The sequence below is a fragment of the Psittacula echo genome (genome assembly GCF_963264785.1).
Source record: "Psittacula echo genome assembly, chromosome: 10".
NCBI classification, from domain to species: Eukaryota; Metazoa; Chordata; class Aves; order Psittaciformes; family Psittacidae; genus Psittacula; species Psittacula echo.
Window position 1 is genome coordinate 20,051,900 of NC_137741.1, and position 27,790 is coordinate 20,079,689.

The 27,790-nt window shown below is 46.8% G+C and overlaps 1 protein-coding gene across 1 annotated transcript in view; it reads right to left on the reverse strand.

The window, feature by feature from the left end:
- Positions 1 to 27,790, reverse strand: part of IGDCC4 (immunoglobulin superfamily DCC subclass member 4) — a gene marked incomplete at both ends in the record, with an annotated part of 82,393 nt that overhangs the window by 54,490 nt on the left and 113 nt on the right. The window lies entirely within an intron of this gene.

The following is a 27,790-nucleotide window of genomic DNA, read 5'->3' on the forward strand; positions in this document are numbered from 1 at the left end:
CTGCCCGTCTCCTATCGCAGAAAGCTACAGATTAATTTTATAGGAATTCAAACACCCTATTAAACCTGCTACTACCTACTGCTGATAAAAGGGTTGCATGTGAAGGAGCCTGTGTTAAGCATGCAATTAGGGGCAATGACACGCAAAATTACACATGCAGGGAGATGGAATCTTTCCAAGGCGTGTGCTGGAAACTGCAGGTGCCCGTGAAAGAAGGACCTACAGGACTGAACCCTGTCCACATGTGGGCTGGTTCTGTGCTCATTCCAAGGATGGAAACTTGTGAGGTTTGCTGTCATTGCTGGCTTGCAGAAGGACCACCTACAACTTGATGTTGGCCAGTTATGTCCTTCAGTGAAGAGGAGGCTACACAAGAATCCTACTCATCTGCTGCCTGTTGATTGCCAGCATTATGGGATAGAACAGACCCTGGCCCAAGTCATCTTCATTAGGACATCCAGGAGACAACCTCCCAGCCCCCAAAGCCAACCCCCATCAGGATGCAGAGCTGCATTTCACACTATGCTAATGAAACAGCACCAAACACATACGTGGAAGGTGACATGGCCAAACACAGGAGAGGGTTCAAAGACTGAGGCTGGGGTAATGCCAGGAGGCTCACCCAGAGCTGGAGCCACAGCGCTGCTGTGAGAATCCCCACCCACAGAGGAGCAGCAACCCAGACACTTCTCTGAAGGGACCTACCCATAGCAGCTGCTCCTGGCAGCATGTCACATAAAGCTTAGTCAGCCTGTGTGTGAACACCACCTCCAGGGAGGTAGGGCTGTGAAGGCAAAGGCATGTGATGCAGAGCTTATTTCAAAAGATGCTGAAACTTTGTTTGCTAAAGTCTTAATCCTTTGCTTTTCCTTAAATCTGTTGTCTTTAGAAGCACAAGTAGAGACTGAGGAGACAAGGAATTCACTCAGGTCACAGGTCAGTTCCCGCAGCCAATGGCTCCAGCTTTCTCTTTGCATCTTTCCCCTTGACTCTTCCTTCACATGTCCCTCTCAGCAGTGACACATCTCAGACAGTCCTTGTGCAGCACCAGCATTATGGGCACCAATCTGCCTGCACCTACACTTACCCTGTTTCAATGCTGATCCTTATACAAGGCAGCAGGGCTGGGTGGGCATGGCTACGTGGAATCTATTGGCTCTGCATGCTGAGCACCCCACATTGCCCTCTGCCACCACACCATGGCTTCATCTTCTCCATATGCTCCTGCTCTGCAGCAGCCACTCCTGTTCCTCGCTCGGGGAATCAGCCCATATAACTGTCCTATTTTCTATTTTCTTCAGACAGCAATTAAAATGCCATTTTGCTGGAAATACTCCTCCTCCTCTTGAAAAGGTGAAGCGCAAGGGGCCAGCTGGCTGGCTCAGGCAGCCAGGAATAGAGCAGGGATCTGCAGTGCAGCTTCCCACGCCAGCACAGGTTGCTGAGAAGCAATTATCAGCCTCCCAAACTTCAATCCCTTAAAAATCAACTCAACCAATTCCAGCAGGGTAAGAACAGGCAGCTCCAGACTTTGCATCACAGCAGAAGTATTTGGGGTTTTAAAACATGTGATGATGTTTCTGTATCCCTAAATATCACTCTGCAGTCAAAACTTACCTGGATCTAAGCTTCTGGTAGGTATGTGAGAAAAAAAGGGTTGGTTATACAACACAGTGCTGGACTGCAGAACTCACCCCCACCAAACCAAACAGCCTGGTTCAGGTCTGTCTCTGCTATACCAAGAGAGGAGAAATGACTGGTGGATGAAATGCATTTGAAGCCTGGACCTCACAGGTCAAGGAGCACACTCAGCAAGGAACATACTAACACCGGAGCAAAGGATCCTCCAGCAACCAGCATGGTTTGTTTCTATCATCAATACTTGGTGCACTTGCTGAGCTGGTCATGCCAATACCATCTCCCTAGCTATTGACAGGAGGAGACTGCCTTCTTTCATGACTTCACACCAACAAACACAATTGCACAACATCTATAAAGAGCAAATTCCTCTGTCCTGGGACACTGTTCCACAAACATAATCCACCCAGTAATGGCAGAAACCATTTACAAGCAGTCAACCTCCAGGGTATCAGTATGTTTCTACTCACAAGAGTCTACTGCATCACCAAGCAATGAAGGCTCCATGCAATGGTGAGAGCTCGTGACCATACTCAAACCACTGCCCTTTATTCTAGGAGCAACAGAAGTGTTTCTAGACCAAGAAGCTACATAAAAACCCAGACGTACTCACAACCCTCAGGGCTCAAACTGAGCACCTGCCAGAAGCCCATGACAAGGTCAAAAGTATGTGACAACCCATTGCTGTCCAGCACTTGGTGCAGCTTGGGAAGGCTTCCAGCCAGACTGATGAAGCCTCCCCAAGCAACATCAGGCTGCTTGAGCCACCCCGAATCATCCAGCTCCTTCCTGCCCTTTTGGCCCCAAAATACTGCAGGTTTTTGTGGATGGGCCATTTGCACAAACAGAGGTTGGATCAGCAGGGCATTGCAAAGAGCCCCACTACAATTCCTGCCCTAAAATGTTCAAAAAAAATGTATAAACACTGCCTGATTAAGGAAAAAATACCTTCTAGGCTCTCAAAACATAGGAGGAGGTCTGGTTCAAAACACCGCACTAAATTAGCAAGCCTGACAACGAGATAAAAGCCCCTTCAAGGGAAAGGATCAGAAGAGAGTAAAATTAGTCCAAGTGAGATCAAAGACAAAGGAAATCAGGAATGTTAAGTGCTTACAGAAGCTGCTGACTACTTCCAACCTCCATCCTTCACCATAGTGACAGGAATGGATACAACCCTGTTTAAACACACAACACACACTCGGCAGCCTCCTCCTCACCTTCACCCTCCTACCTGCCGGAGGTAATGCTGTGATGAATGCAGTGTAGACTACCCAGAACAGCCACTGCCTCAGACAGCAAATACAGGACTCCAATGGACATTGATGACAACATGAAGACAGGCTTCAAGGCAGAAGCCAGATTGTCTTTTCGTGTATCAGCTCAAGGCAGGTTTCAGCTCCAGACCTGTACTTTGGAGCCAAAGGGCTTTTTGCCTTTGCCTCCTCCTAGATGTAGTTTCAGTCACAAAAGCTCAGCAGAACCGTAGGTTTTCAGCTCATGGGTAGCTAAATTGAGGCCAAGGAAGCCTGTACAGCGGTGCCCTACAGAGAGCAACATCACATATACATTCAAAGCAGGCTTTTACATCACAGCACACACTGCCTGCCCACCATCTATCCAGAGACAACCCAGCACAACTGAGGACATCTGAAGATACTTCTCTGGGTGAAAAGGGGACAAAAGCAGAGTGGTGAGCTGTGAGAAGAGAGGAACTGCACGGCCCATGTCCATCCAGTCCTGGGTAACAGCAGAATTCACATCAAACTCCACTAAGCCCAGCAAAGTGCTGAGCTGTTCCAAGGTGGACATCACTGGCTTTGAGACTGTAAATGTGCAAATACACACTTACATGTAGCTCTATACCACACACACATGCAGTCACACACAGAGTTCTGGGGGAATGCAGATGTATTCCAATGCAGAGCATGCCCCGAAATGGTGGGTCTTTGATGCAGCAAGTTAAAAGCATTTTGTTGCCATGAACATTGTATCTTCTGACCCAGCTCTGCAGGGTTTCTTTACTCTCTCCTGTGTTGTTAATCTCTAGGCTACACTACACACAAGAACAGCCCAGGAGAAAAATGTTCTCCTCCTCCCATCTATTTCCTCACTTCCATCAGCCAGCCATCCACCTCCAGTGGCCAGGCACAGTGAAGTAAACAGTCTCTTGTTGAGTGGCATAAAAACCCAGGGCGATTCAGACGAACAAAGGTTGTAAAATCTCCAAGGCACCAAGCTGTCTTGTGCCCTCATGGGAGCACAGCCCCTGCCAGCAGCAGGCTTCAGTCCACATCCAAGCAGGCATCTGAAAATCCACATTAAACCAGCCAACATCTCCCTTCCCAAATCACCCGTCTCCATGCACAGCCAAAAATACCTTCTATCACCTCCTCTCCTTGACACCAAACGGAGGCAGGAATAGCCCAACTTACCATTGAGCTAAGGGGAAAAAGAACCAACTCTGTTGGGTTTATAATTTCAAAACTATAAATAACCAATGCAACACAGATTTGACCCATTCCTGACAACACAATTACCTGGTCAGAGGCAAGACCCTCAGAGAAGTGTTTTCACATCCAAGACACACAATACTTTAGCCCATAGATCTGTTGGGTGCTTGCACATCATGGCTGAGAATAGCACATAACCTCACTTGTGTCCTTGTACATAGGGTTATTTCCCTTCCATGGGATTTAACCACTTAAATCAAGGAGGGAAGACCTAGACAAAGGAGATGCTTGCCCTGGTGACATTTCGGCTATCAGCAGAAAACACGCCCTTGAGCTCTGTGACAGAGCACGAACAAGTAACATTTACTGTTCAACAGGAGACAAATGGCTTTGTTTGGAGGAGGATGAGGTGTGTTTCAGTAATTACTTTAAAATCAAAACACTCAGGCATAAGCCAAAAGGGATGCATTTCTGTGCTTCTGGTTTTGTACAGCACATAGCTGTATAAGCCCTGAGTAAGGTCGTGAGTAAACTTACTGCCAGCTCCCATACAGCACATCACCACGAGGACACACACGAGGCCATCCAGCTCGTTCAGACAGACAGCGAGCGCTCCAGCTCCAAATCCAGCACTGCTATAAACTCAGCAGATTAACCCATCCCAGTTACACAGCACAGCTCAGGCTCTTCTCTGCTGGTGTGGGAACAGCCCCAACAGCTCCATGGCCACAACCTTGTCACCAACCAGGCTACCACCCAAAGGGGTTGTCCCAAAGGCAGCCAGAAATGTATTTGGGGGAGATGCTCTGTCTTCCCTTCAACAAACTGATTCAGCTGCGGCAAGTCAAGCAGATTTAAGCACATACAATATCCCAAGGCACAATCATTCCTACAAACCCCAGCCCATTCCCACAAACACCCAGCCCAGCAATTACAAGGTGTAGACCTTCACTGCAAGGCAGGGGTGGCCAATCTTTAGCACAGCTGAGAGGCCCCACAATCACCTCAAGGACAGGACCCAACCCAAAGCAGCTAAACCACTGACAGCTCCCAGTGCCTTCACATGAAACCCTCAAACACTTCCAGCCCAAAGCAAATAACGCTGCACCGAGCCAGACAGGACCCATTACAGCACAGGCCTTGGGAGATTAATACTTCACAGAGAACAAAGTACAAGGGTTTCTAATCTGACACACTTCCAGAGCTGACATCACTTCTAGTTCTTGGCAGCCAGAGGTTTTCCTGGGGAGCTGCTGTTGTGCTGCAGGTCCCATAGCCTGGAGCCTGGCCAGTGCATTTCCTATTCCACACACATCTGGCACTTTGGAACTGGCTTGTGCACCTTGCAGGGCTCCAGCCAAAGAAAACCTTCCCAGGAGCAAGGAAAGTGGCTCAGCGGAGCACTGCATCGCCGTGTGTGTTCTGTGGGATATCGGGCAGCAGGAGGAAAGGGCTCCTCTCTCCCCTCCACATCCCACAGGAGGTGGCAGGAATTCAAAGTGCAGTTGAGCCTCTGCCCTGTCGCCTGTCTTAATTTATGTATTTATTTTGGATGCTGAACTCGTGGAGCTCAACAGGCACAATTAATCTCATTTAATCAGGAAGGAACAGCACAGAAGAAAAGTGGAGTTACTACTTCCCAAGGGTTTTCCTACCTCTCAGCAAGCCAGCTACTGTGCCATTGTTCTGCTCAATGAAACCTTCTGCTGATGCTCTTCAGACGCTCTTAGAGCTGTAGAAAATCTTTACGTTCTCATTGTCTAATTCAAAGGGCGACTATACTTCAGTGTGTCCCCATTAAAGCAACACAAAGCCCTCTTTCTTCTTGGAAACCTTATGCATTGACAATTGGAAGTCAATAGCTTGGTCTCAGCCTGTTTTTAGGGCAACTGCACTTGGCAAGTGGTGACCCAGAAAGAAATCTGGATGCAGGTCTCTGATGAAGTCTGCACTCTGGGTGCTCAGAAACACCAGTACTGAAAGCAGAACTGGAGGAGCTCTGGGGCTGGAGCACCCAAATGCCATGATCTCTATAGAGCAGGAGGCTGAAAGAGGAAAAGAAAGAGCAGGAGGCTGAAGGAGCTGGGCACCTAAATCCCTTTGTGCATCAGGTCCTCAGCCTCCCCATGGCAAAGTAAAACAGAAAACATTTTTCCACTCAGCTGTTAACAAGGCCTGTGAGACTGAGAGGTCAAGATCTCTACATTCCCTTCCCGGTTACCAGATATTACTGGAACTTTCCACCTTGCATTGGCAACACAAACAAGCTAAGAATAAGAAAGTTACACCTTCAGCCTCTGTTTAGCCTCTCTGGAACAAAAGGCTCCTAAAACTATCTCCAGGGCTGGTGGAAAGATCATTGTATTAACACTTTGACAGCCATGTACAGCAGAATGGTTCCAGTAACGAGCAGCACCCATCAGTGGGCAGCAGGCTGCCTTCTCCTCATCCTGCATGGAAGCAAGCTAGATGGTTTATTTAATAATGCAACATCTCCCACTGCTGCAGGAATATTTACCCAGCTGGCAGCAAGGGACTCTCAGATCATCCCCTGTCACTAAGCAGATCCCAGCCTTTCATGAGCAGCTGGGTGCCAGACCAGCACTGTGCAGCAAGAGATGGCACTCAGAGACTGTCACAGCATCCTTGCGTCAAGGGGTAGGGTACAACCGGGTTGGACAGGGCTTGGAGCAACCTGGTCTAGTGGAAGGTGTCACTGTCCATAGCAGGGGGTTGGAATTGGATGAGCTTTAAGGTCCTTTCCAACCCAAAACATTCTGGATTCTATGAGCACTGACTGGGAAAGCTCAGCTCCATCCACACACAGTCCAGTGGAAATGCCCTGGAGCTGGCTGCTGAGCACAGGCTTGGCTATCCCATAGCCTAGGCCAGTCTCAACAGCTCAGTAAAGTATCAACTGATTTCTAGAGAGAACTAAATACTCCAATGCTTCTGTAGAAGCATCAGGTTTGCCCAAATACCTTATTGTATCTACAGATAATGCCTAGCAGATAAACACAAAACCAGCTCTCCCAATTGAGCTCAGTTTCATTGACATGTGTTATTCTGATGGATCTCCCTGCAAACAAATGGTCCTCAAAGATGAAACAAATCAATAGCAGTAATAATTTATTCATCATGTTGAATTGCCAATGGCAATCATAATGGTAAAGTGCTTGACTCTTTCACAAAGGTTAAACCTTTGTATTTTCTCCTCTCTGCCTCCAGAAATGCTTCTGAAACAGCAGCTGAAGTCTAACAAGTCTAGATTTTGGCTTGCTCTAAACTCTGCCTTTTTCAGGTCTTGTCCCCAGGGAGTCCTGCACTACTGAGAGCTGTCCCTGTATACAGCAAGATCAGCATTAGCCCCTCTTGAATTTAAAGATGCTAATTTAAATTGCCAAAGTGACTTAAGCACTAAAATCACTGAAAACCTCTTCACAATCTCTGACACTGCAGACCCAGGGAGGACTGACCTGTCTCTGTCCCGTTCCCCCCTGCTCCACACCAAGCACACTGAACTTCAGGCTTTGCTCTATGAACATGCCTGAGGAAGCCTCCATCTCCCAGCTGTCATCTTTCCCTTCTTAAACAGCCCATAAGGAACAGCTTGAAACGACCTCTGCAGAAGCTGCTGCCAGCGTGGGATGCATGGGGAGCTCAGGTCAGAGCCTTAGGTTCGCATTCATAAATCTACAGTGGAGAGGCATATTAAAATTACAAGCTCGAACAAGCACACTGGAACAATAACACATCAGAGTCCTGTAATTGGGCCCTGAAATACACTTAGGGAAAAATACAGACCAGCTGCAATGTTGGAAATGCTCCTAATGCAATCCAAGGTAATTATTGGTAACAGACCATCAAACAAGTGCATTAATATGCTCTGATCAGAGAGAGAATCAGATGGACAGTCTGGCACAGCAGCTTGTACCTGCAAATTATGTAAATTATTTGAAAGAGCAAAGCCCCAAAGCCCTAGAAACACTAACTCTAATGAAAGTTATTAAATGCTATTTTTGTTATCTGCTGGTGTTAACATTAGAAGGCCCGTTTGCTGTGGTGACTGTAATTTTGCTGCTGAGCAGCAGTCCGGGCTGAATAAGCCTGATAGTTGCCATTTTCAAGGACCACATCACACAAAAATGCCTTGCTTAGATTTACATGATTTCATGGACAACATTTAAACACGTAACTATTTCCTGCCGTTTTCATTGATGTTGGAAAGGAAATCCAGTCATTCGGCTTTTGTTAGATGCAGAAGCTCTTGATTTTAGCTCATGCATCACATAAACATGAGCTGCAAACAACACAGGGGAGTTTGAAACAAGACCTCCTGTTACAACACCACCTATTTTTGCACTTGAACTATTTAAGTTTAGTGTATTTTTAGGATATACTTTCATCTCACCATGCCTGAGAAAGCTTCAGTATCATGCCTCTTGAGAACAGTCGCTTAACCAGAAACTAATATTATCAAATAAAATACATTAAGATCCTTCACCTGTGGGCTACAGTTAAAACTCTTAAGCATGTTTTGTAGCTCCTTTCCCCTGGGTTAGTGGCTTTGTTATATTTCAAAGACACAAACACATTAAACTGAAAGATGTTCAGTTCCAACAGGGAGTATTTCAGGTCACTCTCACCACCCTATAGAGGAAAGAAAAATAAGCAGCACACCCGATTTCAAACCTTGGGAAAAGTTAATACATGGAGGAATGAGACAGCGTCCCCACTGCTAGTTTGAAACTAGTAGCACCCAAACTTCCCAGCAAATAAACCCCATCCTCTCTACCAAACAATTCCTTAGTCTTTGCAGCTCAAATGCTTATGCACAAAACGCTGTGTAAAGCTCTGGAGCAAACTGACAAGAGAACATCCCACCTTTACCTCATCTTAAAGGCCTCGAGGAACTTGGGCCACACTTTCTAATTTCCAAAGACAGACACCACACTGGCCAAGGGGGTAAATATTAACCCTGTGATAAGCTCAAAACATGGGGATGGCAGCTTGAGCATCCTAACATGACGGGCATGTTTCCAGTTGTGATGTAGGACCTAACACACCTCATTCACCTCCAAGCACAGGCTCAAACCCAATGAGAGCCAGTGGATTTCATGGCCTGATTCATTGTCCATTTTGCTTCTCAGCAGGTCTGCCACGTTGTGCATAACCAAGAGCTTCAAGAAAGCTTGGCAGCAAAGAGGAAGAGTCTGTTACAGGGAAAGGAGGATGTGAGCCCTTTGACTCTGCCCTTGCTTGGGTTTACAAAGCCTGTGCTTCCGAGTGTCAGCTTGGCCCAGCAGCCCTAAATCACCCACCACAGCGATATGCAAAGAAGGAAGGCGATGACAACAGCTGCTCTAATTTATTAGTTGTCTCTGCTCACACTCACCAGCCCTGCACTGCTCCATTTGCAACCAGACGGAAACGACGAGTGTGACTCGAGGCAGCGGGAAAAACACTTCTCCATCACGTGTCCTTTCCCCTTCACAGGCTCCGCTTCCAGTTGTCTTGCCTGTCATGAAAAGGAACTTACAACGCAGCGCTGACTGATGTACTGTAATCAATACAAACAGCCATGCGATTCCCTGGAAAGGATGTGGAAGAACGGCTCAGCAGCGATATTTATGTGGGCAGGATACGACGGAGCAGAACAGTCCCAACTCTCCCAAGTATTTCCACTATTTACACTGAGATCAGAAAATTAAAATGATATTTTACGCTTAATGGCTCGAACAAGACCTGTGAAGTCCCTCTCTCGGTCCCATTTACAACACAAACGCCAATGACAGAGCAGCAGATGGTCAGAAACACTCCCCTAGAATATTCAGGCGATTCAACTTGAATCTGTGCCCAAATCATTTAACTTTAATGGATTCTTTCATTAACAACCAAAGAAAGGGAATATGGTTGCCAGGACATTAAAATCACTTTTTCAATTATACTGTTATAAAATCGAACAAATTAGCTGTAATTCTTAGCTGAAGCCTAAATGGAAGCACGACTTTATGAAAGAAATGAAAATTGATTTGGATTAGTGGGCATCAAGGGCTTTTTAAAAATTAACAAGATTCTTATGACTTCATAGCATGGATGGATTAGCTGGAGGTTTCACTGCCCTGCCTTTGCTACCTGCCAAAGCATGGCAGCTGGCTTCACAGCATTCGTTACAGCGGGTTTTAATTAGACTAAAGGGAGAGGACGCAGGGATGGAAGCTGGCAACAGAACCCTAGAGAAGCCGGGTGGTGTTTGAGTTCACCTTTTGGACCTGGCCCAGCAGGGTCTTGGCAAAAACAGGGAAATCAGAACCTCTAAGCTTTAGCAGGTTGCATTATCTTGCTTGGGGTGGTCTCTCTGGAAGATCAAAGCAAAACTGTGCTGGATGCTTCACAAACAAAAGAGAAATCAAGTCCAAGATGCTCGCTGTGAAGAATGGGCAACTTTAATGCGGGCTACTAAAAACCACCAACCCCACAACACACCACAAATAAAACAGGTAAGGATAGCAGTGGAAGGAGCGGTTCGTAAGAAAACAGGAGCTGTAACATTGGGCACCAGATGCAAGGTAACAGAGCAATGGGGCTGCACTAGGAAGGAAGAAAAATGTCCTTTATATTGTGTAATATAAACGTAATGAAAGAGACGTTCACTGAATGCAACTTGCATTGATCCTACAGATCAGGAACCCCAAGATACACTTTAGAGAGCCATACCCTGCCAGGGAAGGTAGTGATTTGGAACTGCTGCTCAGAAAAAAAGAGACTAAGAACCAAGCTGGAGACTTTTATACCTGCACTGGCCAAAGCCCTTTTATTTAACAAAGGCACTACTGGGCACAATCCTGCTTTGACCCCTGTGAGACGGACGGGATGTTCCAGTACAAACGCTTCACCCTAGACATCTCCATCTGATGCTCTGCCTAGAGCCCCTGCCAGCTGGCAGAACTGGCCTCTCCCTAAGCTAAATGCAGGAGAGCATTTCAAAACCATCCTCATGAAACCTTGCAACACAAAGCACTTCAGATGACTCTCCTTTAGGAGTCAGCGTGTTCTATTTAGTTATTTCTACTCTTTATCACAACGCAGTGGTTGACAATTTGCATTGGTAAAAGCTGGCATGAAAAGTTAATCTTTCCTTGGACAATCCTGATTATGACTACTTTGTAATAGTCATGCTGGTCTGTCACCCTGTATCCGGCTTTCTGATATGCCACAGGGTAATATTCTCCAATAAATGAAGAGCTGTACTCTGAGCCAAGCCTTGTCTTGTAATCACAGTGGCTCTCCATGTGCTTGTTAGCAGGTTTTATAGTCAAGAAAACAGGAGAACACATTTTAATCCAGAACCTTTCAAGCTCCACATGTCTTAGAGTTCTTTTAATGATCTAAAAATCAGGGCACCCTCTGGTTTTTTGTTAATATGAATGGCAAGATTTGGCCTTGTAGAGTAGCAACTACACAGGCATATCAAGAGCTTTATCCCATCTAGGGTAGTGATCTGAAAAGCCTGGAATTTGAGTGCTTCAAGAAAGGACACCCCTAGATGAGACTGTCACTGACAGTGATCATTCTGCAAGGCAAAGCAAAACAGACTTAACTGGTTAATGGGCTAAACTGATGCTTCAGGCTGAAGGCAACTTAACCAATCTCCTTTTACTTCTGCATCACTACAACCTGCACACATTGAATTACAGTCCCTCTGCTGAATGGCAGCACATGCCAGGGTAAAGAACAGTAATTTCCAGCTAAAAGCATAGGAACTTGCTGACCCAACCAACCAGCACAGATAAACACATTCAACTGTTCCTGTGAAACCTGGCCTCCGGGCTCACACTACACCCAGGCAGAAGCAGGCAGAAAGCTGGCACTTCTCACCACATTGGACATGTACCAGCACCTTCCTGTCCATCAACTGTGAATTAAAAGCGCTTACAGGGACCTCTGAATACCCATTTTAACTACTGTCTATAAGGAGCAGCCTATTATTATCATAATTATTAGCAACAATTATACAACTATTATATATGTTAATATATGTCAACAGAGTAAGAACATTAACATATTCTCTACAGGGTATTCCACAGAATTAATGAGCTCTAGTAACGAACCTCACCTCTCTGACATCTTGCTGATACTTATTTCTAAGCAAGCTACCAAATTCAGTGTGCATCTGCTCAGGCAGCGCAATGGCTTGCAACTAATTCAATACCTGTAGGTCAAAAGGACATGAATGCTGATGGGCAGAGGTTTGTGCCTTGCTCGGGTCAGTGACAGAAGAGAGAGACATGCATCTGCTCTTGCTATCTGTATTATCAAGCTGGTACCCTCTACTAACAGAGACAGGCAGCTCTGAGGAGCCAGGTCTCAAACCACCCCAGCTGTCTGCTGCAGTGAATGCTCATCAGTCCCCCAAAGCTCCCTGCTATTGACACATCAATTCAGGTACATCACAGGGCTGTCCCTATTTCCAGCCCCAACTCCTCTCAAAGACCTTCAAGCTTGGCAAGAAGGCAATTCCAGTGGGGCTGCTGTTCACATCACTGTTTATAGCTAGAATACAGGGTTTCCCAATGCTCTGCCACCTTGCCACCACCCTCAAGTGCCAAGGAAAAGAGAAAAAAGCACTCTCCAATGCACTGGGAAAGAAATCACAGGGCAGAACTAAAGACAGTAAAATATGCCCCAGGCTCCTCAGAGCCACCCACAGTGAGTACAGCTGTGCCAGGGGCAGAGAAGGCAAAGTTTCTGTTATTTTGCAATACTGGAGACTGAGATGAGCTCTTAGGCAGAAGCTCTTCCCTGTGAGGGTGCTGAGGCGCTGGCACAGGGTGCCCAGAGAAGCTGTGGCTGCCCCATCCCGGGCAGTGTTCAAAGCCAGGTTGGATGGGGCTTGGAGCAACCTGCTCTAGTGGAAGGGGGCTGAAACTGGATGAGCTTTAAGGTCCCTTCCAACCCAAACCATTCTAGGATTCTATAAATCTATACAAGCTGAGATTTGGGAAGAAGAGGTAACTCACATCATCGTAGCAGCAGACCCTAAAAGCCCTGATTCTAATGTAGTGAGGTAAGCAGTCAAAATTCCCACAGACAGAGCAGAGGATTTAGCCCTAGAGAAGCTCAAAACAAAAGCAGCATCTGTGACTCACCGATGAGACCCACAGCTCACAACACTGTAAAAATCACATTCACATGGACCTGATGCTGCTGCACGGAAAACAACTCCGGAGCCTTTCTCCTTGCAGACCCCATCTCTGAGCATGCCTCTCACCCTCTTTTGTTCTTTCTAGGGTATTTGCATGGAAACAAGAGCTGGGTTTTTCAGCTGCTTACCTCCTCCTGCTGTCTATCCTTCCCCAACAGAAGACAGACTTTACAGAGAGCCTGTTTTCATGCAAATAGCCCTGACTGATGGCTACAGAAGAACAGAGCACATGAGCACCTCCCAGAGCCGGTGTGCCAACTACCATGCCAAGGGTATTCCCATGTGCATAGAAACCATCTCACCATTTTGCCGACAAAAGCTGCTGTGTACATGGCAAGTGTTCACTGTGAGACTTTCAGACCCTCTTCCATGGAAGGCAAGTCTCTTACCTTGAGACCATGTTGAGAAGGTCCAACAGTAGGATGCAACATCAATCACCAGTCAGGAAAAGCCCTGCTAGCCTGTGATATCCCCAAATGCAGCATGAACATGTGGCACTGGGGACAAGGAACCATCAATATGAGACTCAGACTCCTTCAAAAACAACACAACGGTTACAAGAGGTTCAAGTTCTGCTCTTGCCCTGAGTTTCCCTGTAATTTTTACTCTTTTATAAGCATGTTACTGTTGTTCCAGTGGGCTGGTTACGTGGAAAGTCCAAGCAAAGGGGGGAAGCTGACAGTGACCTGCTCCATGTATCTATCTCAAGAGTGCGCGCCAGACAGCGCTGTCAAAGGGCAAAGAATACACAGTGGAAACAAAACCTCTTTGTTCTCTAATTTTGTTCCAGTTAAGTCAGTTCAGCTGTTCCCTATAACCAGTCGAAAACATTCAGCGTTTCCCAAAGTATTTTAAGACTTCAAAGTTGTAGATTTTATTTTGACAGTTTTAAAGCACGGAGCTTCTTTGTTTCTTCCCTTTACAGATTTTTTTTGCATTACAAACAAAGCTGTTTAATAAATTAAGCCTTACCCAACCACTGCCACTCTGCTTTTATCATGCCTTCAATTAAAATATTGTTTCTTGAAGACAGCAAATGGCTTCCGAAGGGAAAAAAAGAAGAGGGTATTTCACTGAGAATGTTTTCAATAGAGTTCATTTGTTAAAACTTGCGATTAAAACCAAACTCTGGGCAGCTCAAAACCAGAAGTGGTTTCTATCAGTCCAAGTTGCTGAACTCAAAACTTGCAAGCTTTAAATGAACTCACCTAAAAAGTAAACTCTCCAGCACCCACTGAGGAGGAAAATGTAGGAAAAAGTGAGCTCTCCAACACTCAACAATGAGGAAAACATTGGAAAAACACTGGCTAGACCACTGCCTGGCAGTCCAGCAGACACAGGAGCTCATCAGGAGCAGGCTGTTCCAGAACAAAACCTTCCTACATAACCCAGGCAAGAGATCTGACCTTTTCGTCTATGAAAAAAACAGTCAACCCACCCCTGAACTCATTACTGAGGGAGATCTGCCCCTCAGAATTGTTTTGTTCACAGTCTCAGGGCTTAAACCTGTTCTGACACCAATTGCCTCCTGTCAGGAAAGTGCTGGAACAGCTCAGGGACAAGACCTGTGCTGAAACCAAACCTGCCTGAACTCTTCCCACATAACATGAGCTTCACACACTGGTGCTGAAACTGTCACAACAAGGAACAGGAGCCAGGCGGGCAGCGAAGGACTCCCATCTTCAAAAGCAAACAAAAGAGGGTTATAAAAGCTCATCAGCTGTTCGTGCTTACTGCTGCTCTTCTGCAAAGCTGTAATCACAGCAGTCATTCTGCAGTGTGTACACCTCTGAGGGCTCCTTACCAGCAGCAAGGGAATGGCCTGGGCTTGGCCAGCTTCACAGTGCCAGCAGTGCAGGCCCTAATCCCACCGTTCTGAGGCCAAAGCTCCGCTCGCACAGTTCACAGTACAGCCCACAGCCAGCTGTGTCAGCACAACCGAGAAAGCAGGATCAAGCAGCCGTGGGGAGGGAGCTTTTAAGCCTGCGATGCTGCCAACTGCTTCGTATCACAGCCCTGCCTATTTGCATTTCTGCCTTGGGCCCCATCTGTAGCTTCCCATCCATGTAAAAGCTGTCCCCCGGGAGAAGAAAGGCTACTGTCCATTTGTTCAACGCATCTCGAGCGCATCCAGTTTCAAATGAAGTAGGTGGTAAAACTCTTAATGCTAATCTTCTCCATGCAATTCCGAATCTCTTGTCATCTGGGGGCAGGGAAGATCAGAAATGGAAATAGCTGGTCCAGCAGCCTCTATCAGTTAATGCCAGACACCTCCAAGGCAGCTCCACACTGCTCACCATTACCAACATGCACACTTGATTCTTTCCTCAACTTCCACTTCAGACAAAGTGATCTTACGAAGTAGGTCTCCCAAGGCAGTGTCAGTGAAATCACTTCACAATAACACGTAAGGAATAAAGTATCTTTAAAATACGGTTACATCCTGTTCTGGAAGTCTTAATGGGCCATATTTTTAGCCCAGGAACAACCTGAAAGCCAGCACAGACATACTGTGGCACTGAAACTATGTCACTGTAAAGCTATTTCATTACAAGCCACAGCTCTCTTTGCAAAGACAATTTCTTCCAAGAGCCCAACTAAGCTGGTACAAAGTTTTCCAGCATGCATACATGTAGGGACCAATATATCATGGAGAAATGAGCCCAATATATCATGCAGAAGTGGAGAACCAGGAGAAAGAAACCAAAAAACACAGGAAATGGGTCCCTTTCAAGACACGTCTCAGCAGAGGTCACTGCAATGACTCTGAGCTGGAGGAGGGCCAGGGGATCATGAATGCATCTGTTGGAGATCCCACCCAGGCTCCAGGCAGGCACCCTCAGACACATGCTAACTGCAAGAGCAGAGGAAGCAGGAGCTGAAGCTGAGACCACCCATACTCTTGTGACTCTCACTACCTGCAGTGACAAACTCCCTGGCACAGGGGAGGAGGTGGCGGCTGGCAGAGCTGCACAAGGGAGCACAGACTATCCTCAAATGGTCACTATGTCCAGAGCTTGCTTCACAGCCAGGTCAGCACAACACTGAGCCACCAAGGCCTGGAGGTGACAGGCACATGGAAGATAGAGGTAAGACCAGACATCTGGCACCTCAACTTGCTTAAGCTCCATGTGAACAGCTGTGGAAAGAAAAGGGCAGAGGGCGTACAAACGTGGGTCTCAGCGGGATCCAGAGATGTCAGAGCCTGGCACTCCGAAGTGACTTCCACTCATGCCCAGGGATTTAAGGAATTCCCACAGCAGCTCAGCTCCAAAGCCCCTGGTCTGCACTCTGCCTGCCTGGGAGCCCTGCAGGGCTCATGAGCTCAGGCAGGGCTGAGGAGAGGCATTAACACAGCCCTCACCACTCATGACTCTGGAGGGAAATGCATCACCCTCCTATTCCCTCTAAAGGGCAAACAGGTCCCAAGCAAATGGGGAAGCAGAGACCCTGCCTAACTCAGACTTCTGTGGCTCTCAGACTGTAGAGGGAAACTCTACATTGCTCTTCCAGAAGCTGCTCCTCCCTGCACGAACCTGGACGAAAACTGGAGTAGGAGAACACCCATACAGTCCTCATCTCCTTCATTACAAGGAAAAGACGACTGAAATTGGCTTCTCTGAAACAGCTCAGAGCTATCTCAGGAAAAGCATGTTATCTCCCATCAGCCCCAACCACTCCTATTTGTTACAGGATAATAAAGCCAATGGTACTAAACAATCACACTTGTTACACTGTTGTTTTACATGGCTATAATTTAACAGTTCCTCACTTTTTGCTTTAGGAAATCTATTCTTAAAAGGTCTATAAAATTATAAACTCTTGCTCCAGTTTGAAAACATAGGCATGAGCGGGGATTTCTGTTCGCTAATAAATCACATTCCCCCACTAGTAAACACCACCGTATAAGAAACATCTTTTGTTTATTGAAAGTCAATGGCATGTGGACATTTTAAACAAAGAGAAGGTGGGAGGCTGAGGGGAACAGACAGATTATGTTTTCCGCTTTCATTCTGCCTGTGTCTAAACAAATGGTTCCTAACAGCTTTGTTTTCCAAACCAACTTTCTCCCAGCTGCTATCTGGAACCACAGAAAGAGAAAGCACTACTCAAGATGTGCAATGACTACTTGACTTTGCACACTCATTTTACTCAGAAGTCAGAGCTCCTGATATGCAAGCCACAGGGAGTGCTATCAGGAGTAAGCAACTGGTTGGCTTCACCTACAAAGCAGTACTGGGAGATACTTCAAGCCATGCAAAGAGGAACCAGCATTTTGCTAAGCTTTAGTGACAGGTCACCTTGCCACAGGACCCCATTCACCCCCTTCCACCCAGCCACAATCGCACATCAACTTAGATGACTCTGAACCCATACTATAACAGCTAAGATAGGCAGGCAGAGAAAACAGCTCCTACAGGCTCCTCAGTGACCAGTCACCTGTAGTATATGAAATCAAACTACTACCCTCAACTCTTTTTGGCCATAGTCATACCTGTTCCCATAAGGTAAGGGCAGCGCAGAGATACTGACCCAAAAAAGACCCACGAAACCATGCCACAAAGAAGTACACTATAACACTTCTGAAGTTTTCGACATCTTAAAGATCAAAGATCTTAATCATCAAAGATCTTTCTCATCCCTCTGCCTTCAACTGATGATCAAGGCATCAAATATTCCTGTGGTTTTCCTTGCCTTCTTGCTACATGCAGTTTAGTGTTACTTAAACTATATCTGCCTCAGAAGTTCCTTGCCTACACAAGAGATGTGGCAACACTTTCATAAAGCTTCAGGATGGGAATAGTAAGAGTTAATATATTGACCTGTTTCACTCACACAACAGAAGATTCCTTGTATCAAGCAGAAAGGCAGAAATATGTCTCTATCGGGGTCCTAGAAATGATGAGGAAACCTTCTGCACAAGCCCTTTCATGAGATCCTTCTCTCCCAGCCCTGTACAGCCTCACAATAGCTGAGTCTCCCTGACAGCACACAGATTTCAGTGCTACTCGCAGCACAAACGGGATAATTAAGCCAGAAATCTTCAAAACCCTGCCACTGCTGTTGGCAATGGGATTCTGCACCTCACCTGGAAATAAACATGGAAGAAGAGCAGGTAAAGCCCCTTCTCCACCAACAGCCTTAGTCCAGTTTTCATCGAAAAGTCCCTCCTAGCAGCTGGGAAGTCCCTGTATAAATACAACCCTTAGAAAAGAGGCGCATTCACATGGGGAAACCAGTGGCACAACATATTTGCCAGTGAAACACAAGCTGCAAGCAGAAAAATGGTGATGTTTTAATCAGCGACAGCCCTTTTATCTTGCTGTGTGCTGGCTTTCTCCTTGTAAAAAAAGGAGCAGATCCCATCTCACTTCTTACCTGAAATGCTGTCTTCAAAGAAAAAGGGCAAAGAACCCTTCTGCAGGGGTGGCACTGCTCCGACACACATCCGAAGACAGATGCACTTCTCAGGCTGAGCTGAAAGCCTTCACAACAAACAAAATCCCCTGGCATGTATTTAGAGGTATTTATTGTACATTTCTGGCTTTTAAAGTTAAGCAAAGAGCCTTCCTTGTTTGCTCACGTTTCCTTGATAGGCTGGGGTGCAAGACTGGAGTGTCTCTTCACGACATGGTGTAAAGTGCCACTCCAAGAAGACAAGAACCAACTCTGTCATGCTGTACCGTTACAAAGCCACCTACCTGCGAGAAGAGAAGCCAGGCTCATCAAACTCCTGCCAACAATCCTGCCTTGCCCAGGTAATTGCACAAACCATGAATTAATGAGAAATAATGAGCCAGCACACAGGGGAAGAAAGGACAATTCAGAACAGCAACAAAGAGAACTAATGGGAAAGTATGTTTTAATAGCTCACTGTTGACAGGAGACTCCAAACATAATAAAACAGGAGATGCTGAACTGCTACGTCAAAGCAGCTGCCACAATTAGACAATGCGATGATCTGACCAAGGACCCAACCATCTCACTTTGCATATTCCCAGCATAACTTCTCACCTATTCCTGTTTTAAAAGACAGTATCTGATCGTGATTTGGAAACTCAGTTGTCACTGAAAATGCAAAGTGGGCTCTTACAGGACCTTATGAAAAATAGCGAGATAACACCCATATCCATGGCTCCCGGAAGGTACTTGAAAGTGGAGAAAAACAAGGAGCAGTACCACCTTCTGAAGATGACTAAAGGTCAGAATGGGTGGGAATTTGCCCTTCCGTTTCCAAATTTAAACTTACTCGTATCATAACAACAGGAAGAAAATATATTTCACAGCTGATGCTCCAAAATCCCTCACACCTACTTGGCTGCTTAACTTTCCAACGTCTACAGTGCATTCACCCACTGTCAGTGCAAGTTTCTCTTCAGAGCACATAAATCCTTCCTTTTTCCAAAGCTGCAGCCAGCTGAAACCTGACAGTTTGAGGACAAAGCAGTAAAAGGATTGGGTCTGCTTCCAAATGGTGAAGGACACGCTTTCAACGTTACAGTATCCGAGCAGCAGAATGCCTGTGGGGACCATCACACCACTCTGGGGCCCTCCTGCAACAATAGGGTCCAGGCTTGTATGTGATGCTTCTCTCTGGTGTCTCTGGGCTTCTGCTTATTTCACCAAACTCATTTAAAAACAACATCCTGGACTTACACTGAGATTTCAGCAAAAACATCCAAATCATCCATGTTTCTCCATGGTGAGAAGAGGTTTTGCCTCTGCATCATGTTGCTAGATGAGCACTAGAGATGGTTGCTGCTCTGGAGCAAGGAATACAACCTCATTTATTACTGAAGCCAGATTTATTTCCATTAATCTAGAGTAATTACTGCTGCTCCTCTTTTAATGAGGTCCTGTGTGCCTCAGTACATAACATCAGCAGAAGAGAAACCCTCATCTTCATAACCAGGCAATTTTGGGCCATTTTGAATAGCTTCTTCTCCACTATAAGAGGGAAATTACAAGAATGATTCCTCTTCCAAAGAGCCAGCCTCATTTTAGAGAATTGTGTGTGATCATTCTGATGGTCAGGTCAGTAACAGCCCTGCAAAATCTCCTTTATCCAACTTTCGCTACTGCTGAGAGGGATTAACATGAATTGAGCCCACCCCATATTAGCTAAGGATTATTTGTTAGTCACCTGCCTACAATCACTTGCATTTTCCAGCAGAGCCGTTCACATCACTCAGATAGCTAGCAGGATAATCCAAGTCACATTTTTAATGAAATCTACATAAAAACCCCACATCCACACCATGGTCTTCCCCCTTCCAGAAGGTATTCTGGAACATCACACCCTGGTCTTCCCACCTTCCAGATGCTTTTGTTGTTGAAGCACAACGTTAAACCTGAAACAAGGAATGTCCTCAGCTTCCAGTGCAGCCCCGCTAGCCTTAAACATACAAAGCCATCCAAGTGCCTTGACTGGTATAAAAAACAAAGAGTGAGAAGAATTATTTGACAGCTCAGCCTCGTGCCCGGATGCTGAAGTGCTGCTGGAGCCTTTCACCCCGCACTTAACTCCCTCTGCCTCTAAACAGAAAATCCTGGCAGCAGCCACAAACGTTAAGTAAATGGGAAGCTTTTCTCTGCCAGCAGCTGGGAGAAACTTCCTTTTCGCCTCACTTTGCACGTAAAGAAAACCCCACAATAGCACTTGTGGTAACACTGCTAGCCAGATTTTCAACTGACAGACTCTTGAGGAAAGCCTCCAGATATGAAGTCTGCACATAAGGACCCTCTTCAAGCGGATGGCATTTGACTTCACGAACACAGCTCATCTCCTCCAGGAAAGGTTCCCTTTGTTTTCAGTACAAAGAGTACAAAGGAAAAGAAAGAAAAGTTGCTTTTGCTGTGACCCAGGAAAAACAAAGCTAAATAATTTTGATCAATATTTTCATTTCTCTGACAAAAGCCGCAATCAGCACTCACATAAACAACTGGTTAGCAAGCCTGGAGGGGGGGCAGAAGGGTAAATCAAACCAGAGCTTCAAGACACTTATCTTTCCATTACAACAATTGCCACCAATGACAGTAATTTACATGGCTAATAGGCAGTATTATGTTTACAGAATCATTCTTGGGAAGGAGGATCTAAACATTTTTTGCCAACCCAGCAAAGGAGCTGGTACTGCATCAGATGCTGGTTTCTTTTCCCCCTTTTCTACATGTGTTTTGCCAAGATGCCTTGCTACACATAACACAAAGTACCTCTGCAAGCACACACAAACCTGGGAAGCATATGATCACCTGCCTGTGACAATGTGAACTGTCTCCCAGCAGGGCTGCCTGAACCTCTGTGCTGGGGGAAAATACCTGTCAAGCAGGAGATAATGGAGTCAAGCCTGCAACAGCAGATCTCCACCCCATGCCACACTTCTAACCCCACTGCTGAAGATAACCTCAAACAAGCCCCAGTGTCTCAGACACAAGCCTTATCTTGCACAGTGACAGGTCTCATCACAACACCACAGGCAAAACCCCCAGAACATCAGCCTGAACATCTGCTAATACTCTGCCCTCCCCAAGCCTTGTCTTTCTTTTGGTCTTGAAAAGCTCTAGGTCTCCTCCTTATGAGCTCTCTCAAGGCTTTGCCAGGAGTCACACAGGCAAGTGGGACTGGTAGGGCATAGAAACGGGCCAGTCCCTCAGGGTCAATATGATTAAGCAGACTATATGTATTATCCTTTTAAAGCAGCACTGATATTCCCAGGAATGTAAGAGAACATTACATTAGTACTACAAAGAACACATTGGAGTTTTTCACTAGACCATCTCCAAAAAATAAAAGAGACAAAAAAGGCACAAAGATTTCCAAAAGCACATGAAAGCTTTACAGTTTCAATAACAACAACAAAAACCAGGAAAAAAATAGTGAACACTTGCCTAATTTTCTTTTAATATCAGGCACAATTCCACTTCTGTCTGGAAAATACATGCACCCGTTCTGCAAATCATATCCAACCAGCCAGCCAAGAGCCTCAGAGAAGGCAGTCTTGCATTAAATGCAAAACTTCAGGTCATTTTAGAACCTGTAAGCACTGCTGATGCTTTTAAAAAAGAAGATTTATCAAAGCCCTGAGGGCATGGGCAGCCAGGCTTCGCCAAAACCCTCAGTGGATTCACACAACACAGCACAAGAAATCCATCCCATTAAGTAATGACCTTTTTGGTCACACCAATTAACTTGATCATCTATCGACAGTCAATTTAGAAACTATCCAGGATGCACATTTCCCAGCACAGGCAGCAAAACGTAAAGCAGCTCCTTAGAACATCCTTCCAACCCACTGCCAGCCTGGCATTGCTTCTGCATCCCAGGTTTGCTCCCCTTTCCCAGGAGCTTCACTTTAATTGTTTAATGTCCCAAACTCTTACATTTAGCAAGGTGCTGAGCCATCCCAGCTTCAAAGGGGACGTGGTTCAAAAACCCAAGCAGGAAATGAGAGCAGGGAAGTCAGTCAGAATAGGGAAAGACTAAGCACAAATGCAATAGCTTCACACACTAGATTTTAATCCTCCCACCGATTTGGCTGACAGCAGCCTCTGGGGATGCCCACATTTCATTGACACAGCTGTAATATTCATGACCTGTCCTCGAGAAATCCATATGAGAGATCCTGAAAAAAAATCAAACCACTAAACCCCATGAAAGCACAGAATAAAGCAGGTTATTCAATAGCTCAGCGGAACTTAATGTGGCAGTAACAGGCAATTGCATTTCAAATGCAGATACAGATTTTTAAGTAATTTCAGAACATCTGATGTGAAAGTTTCACTGGAATACAGTAACTGCTTATCATAACCACAAGTATGTTTATTACCCACAGAGATAACACACAGCATCTGCTCGGCTTCTCAGATAAAGCAGGCCCATATCACAACAGCAGGATCCCATGGATTAAGAGCAGGAGAGGATCCAACTCAGGGACACCAAAGGGCATCAGTGACATGAACAAAAACACGTCCAAGGGAGAAGCACCACAACCTACACGCTCAGGGGCAAAGTGTCTTGACACCTGCAGACACAGTAATATTAGATATGCTCAAACAAGGCTGAAGACAGGTCTTTAGATTCTCCCAAGGAATTTCTCTTCTCAGCAGCTACAACTCTAGCAGGTATCTACCTTCCTGGAAGTAGACACTGAGCAGCTCTTCCCCTTCCCACAAAGGCTTTGTCACTCTTCACGGTTAGGAAATTCAATGGTGTTTCAAGGATGGTTTCAACATACCAGTGAAAATCACACAAACTAAAAGGGGCATTTAGGTCATTCCCCCCCATGTCTGTGGTTTAGCATCTCTAGAAGGTCTCGTGAAAACACAGCTCAATTCTGCTTGTGAAGAAGACACATTCAGTTTTCACCAAAAGGCTGTTAAGTCAGAAAAGCATAAGCAGCACTTGGAGAGCACTCAGTCATGGGATTTCAACAAGTACAAAAGGGTACTTAGAGTGACAGTGTCCTTCATTATGTTTACAGCATAAACAGCATCTTCTGCCCAGCTGGAACAAATGGGGAAACTGAGGCACAGACCGAGATCTCTCTCCTCAACCTGATCACTTATTTCAAAACCTCTGGATTCTCCATGTCCACACTAACTCTGACTGACCAGCAGGACCAAGAATTATTTGGGAAAGCAAAGGGAGATGGCCAGACAACCAGACAGCATGACTACATAGGTCTCTTCCTTAGAAAACCAGGCTAAAACTACCATAAAGAAGCAGGTCCAGTTCTCCAGAAAGCAACAAAATTGCACCAGAGTTGATTTTGGCCTAGCATGCACTTGGCAAATACTGATAACAAGGATTTACCATATCCTCTCTAGTATTACAGCTGACTATAAAGCAAACATTTGCTTCCTACAGATAACAAAATGACTATGATCACTCTGGGTTTATAAAGGTTAGGGTTTCTGCCATCACCCGAGGCAGAAAATCCCCTACATGTAACACTGGCCTCAGTTTTCCCTCAGGTACCCACTCACCTCATGCAGAGATATGGTCTGGGATGGATTCCAGCAACAAATTACAATCAGATTAAATATTAATTCCCATCTTAATTATATAACCATGACTAGGCTTAATGGCCAGGCAGCCATTTAAACAGGAGAGGAGCGTGTTAATTGTAGAAGCAGCATCTCTAATGTTGCAAATGCCCAAACCTGGTTCACAAGCACCTGGATTCTCCCTTGGGAGCACAGCTAGCTTTAGAGAAGGCAGCTCTGAGGAAGGCAGAGTTCAAATTACCTGGCAATATGGTATCAGGAATCAGCATGGAACAATGCAGCACCTGCCTTCGGGAGAGTCATACGCTACAGTGATGAAGATCATACATGTGTTGAATACTTACTGACGGATTTTGTCCTCTCAACACCTTCGACAGAGACAGGCATGCATCATCTCTGCTTTTGTCTAAAGATGAGGATACCAGAGCAGATAAAGCAACTGGCCTAGGATCAAGGCAGCCACTCAAGCGAGATGTCCCCTTTGCCACAGCAACACCCAGCTTGGTGTGGTGGCTCTGGTGCCCCCAATGCCATACCACAGAAGCCGCTTGCAGCTCCAGATCAGGCTGCAAGCATGCACGCAGGGAGAATCGTCTCCCTTCTCCCCCAGGGAAAGGCAGATTGCCAAACATTTTCTTCCTAAATTATTACTTGTGCCGCTGTGAAGTGGTTCGCGTACCATCAGCAATACACCCACCCCACGTGGGGCCCCTGCAGCACAGCAGACTTCTACAGCTGCCAGGAGAAAGTCCGCTGCAAGAAGAGGGGGGAGATGGCAGAAAATCAGCAGGTTCTGCTTCACTTTGGACTTCAAGGTAGTGAAAGGAGAGGGCACAAAAAAAAATGGAAACAGGAGATGGAAAAAGCCAGGGAAAACATAAACAGAACCAAGCCTGAGTGGTTTCTCGTTCAGTCTCACACACCAGAAGGGAAACATAGAAACACAGCAGAAACATTCCCTACTTTGGAGCAGCCTCTGCCGTCAAGGCTTGGAGAGTGGCTGTCACAACAGCCATAGCACCACAGCAGCAAGCTCCCACGCCAGAAACCTGCCCCGGGAAACGCGATACAGGCAAACCCTCACTAACGCTGCGCGCACAAGCGTTTGGCACTGTCGGTGCCCCCTGTTTCCTGGGGACTGTAAGAAACGCCCCTTCTCTGCGCTGCTCATCCTGCCTCCCTGCAGCCAAGCCCGCGGGCAGGGGACACTGCAGCACCACAGCCAACAGGGCAAGTGGATCTGCATGGAGGTGACGTCCTGTGGCCACAGCAGCAGAAATGCACGATCCCTGAACAATGGCAATGCTCACAGGCAAAGGCACCGACAGCACGCAGCAGACTGCCAGAATGAGTGGGATAGGAAGGATACAACAAATCAGAACTAAAGTTAGGTGATGTCAAAAAAGGAAATCTATAGCCAGAGGACTCTACCACAAATCTACATGACATAAACGCAGATGGATTTCAGCTGATCCTCGGATGGAAAAGCACAGCCCACTTCCCACCAGCACGTCCCCTGTAGAGAGCCCCAAGGAAAGCAATCGGCACAGCCCCCTTCCCACAATCAACTGAAGAGGGGTTGGTTTGTGTTTTGTTTTCTTTTCTTAAACCCTTTCCTGCTACTGCAGGGAAAGAGTCTCAAAGCAGGACAGGCAGAAGGCTTTCAAAACACGAGATCACATCCCCTGTTAGTGTAAACTGGCACAGCTTCCATCAAGTCCACAGTGGGGGGGGGGAAGGCTTTCCAGTCTACTTCTCTCCTAGGCATTTCATACCCAGTGAGGCTTGAACTTTGGATCAAAACACATGGGCTCCGGGATCAAATGCAGACTTTCCCAAAACCATTTCAACCCTCTGCCAGATTAATTTCAGACTGAAACAAGTCCATGTTTTTCTTTTCAGAATCAAACCCACCTGTTGGAAAGCACATCCGCATGTACCAAGCGGCATGTCCACAGGCTGGGCGGCTGCACTCGCTACCTCTCAACACAATACGTGGCCCATTGTTAGAAAACAAACAGAAGATTTTTATTAGTTGCCTAATAGCTTGCAAAAAAGAGAAAGCAGAGAAGCCACAACTGCAAATTCCTACAGAGCATTTGAAGTTTTCTTGTTGAAGCGGGTTTCAAAAACACCATCCATTGCACCAGCCCCCCTTTTCCTTTTCAAATCATTGTTCTCCATTACAAGCCTCAGGATCCACTTAGCTCTTTGCTGAAACACACAGAGACAACGCAGCTCCCACCCGCCTCAGCTCACCCGCTTGTTTGCTGGTGGGGTCACAGACTGCCATCCATCTAGAGAAACCCACACGCAGGGATGACAATGGGCCATTCACATGGACCGTTATTCATTTCTACTACACACAGCCACTCTAACCCTGCACCTTTATCAAATGATAACCTACCCCTTAAGGGAGCTCACCAAACAAGAAAGAAAACACCCCTGCAGCCATCCACGTGCAGTTATTATGTTGTGCCGAACCTGAATGCATTGTAAAAAGGAATAAAACCATACAATGACACAAGGATGGCTTCAACATCGCAATCCCCTGTTTAGGAGGCTCTTTTAAATGAGAGCAACCCCAAGGCACACACAGGACTCCCGTTTTACAGCACAGCTCCACCAGCCTACACCTTCCCAACCCCATCTCAGGGACTCTGCAGGTCTGTGCACGCCAAGGGGATGAACCAGCGCACCCCAAGCTCCGCAGCTCCGGTGACCCTCGATGCAAACTTCGATGGCAAAGCACAGAAAGTCGGCGAGCGTGACCGGTGTACGTGTACCCCCGCACGGAGCCGTTTGCGTAACCATTGCAAAACACGGGCCCGAGGAGCGTGGCTATTCCTGGGTCACCTCCTTGACCAGCGGGACATCTGCCCCACCGCACGTCCGGGCCGAGGGGACGCCAAAGGTGCCCACCACAGCCCTGACAGACACTGGGCCTGCTGCGGGCCAGCCCCGCGCCGGACAAGTGCTTTGTGCCGGGCAAGTCCCTGCAGAGGGAACTTGCCACTGGTTAGGGAGAAGGCCGGGGGTCCTGCTGCTGGCGCCATCCCCTCCCCAGCCTGGCCCTCTGAGGGGGCTCCCTGCGGGGGGACGCCCTGCGTCACCCCAAAAGGATGACCTCAAAGGAGGCACCGTCCAGGCACGGGTTGAACCCATGAGCGTGGCTGTCGCCCGGCTCAGGGGGATGAAAAGCAGTCGGGGGACAGAAGGGGATTGGGGGGGTGGGGGGTGAAAAATGGCCACGGAATGGGGAACACGACACAGTGAGAGGGGGGAAAAACGGCGACTGAGGGTGGAATGGCCACTGAGGGGTAGAGAAACAGCGAGGAGAGAGTGTCCCGGCCGGGAAGCGCATCCCCGCGGGGAGCTGCCCGTGACCGAGGGGCTGCAGCGCGAAGGCAGGTGGCGCGGCCGCCCGTGGGCTGGGGGGCACCGACCCGTACACACAGACACACACACACACATACACACACCCCCTTCT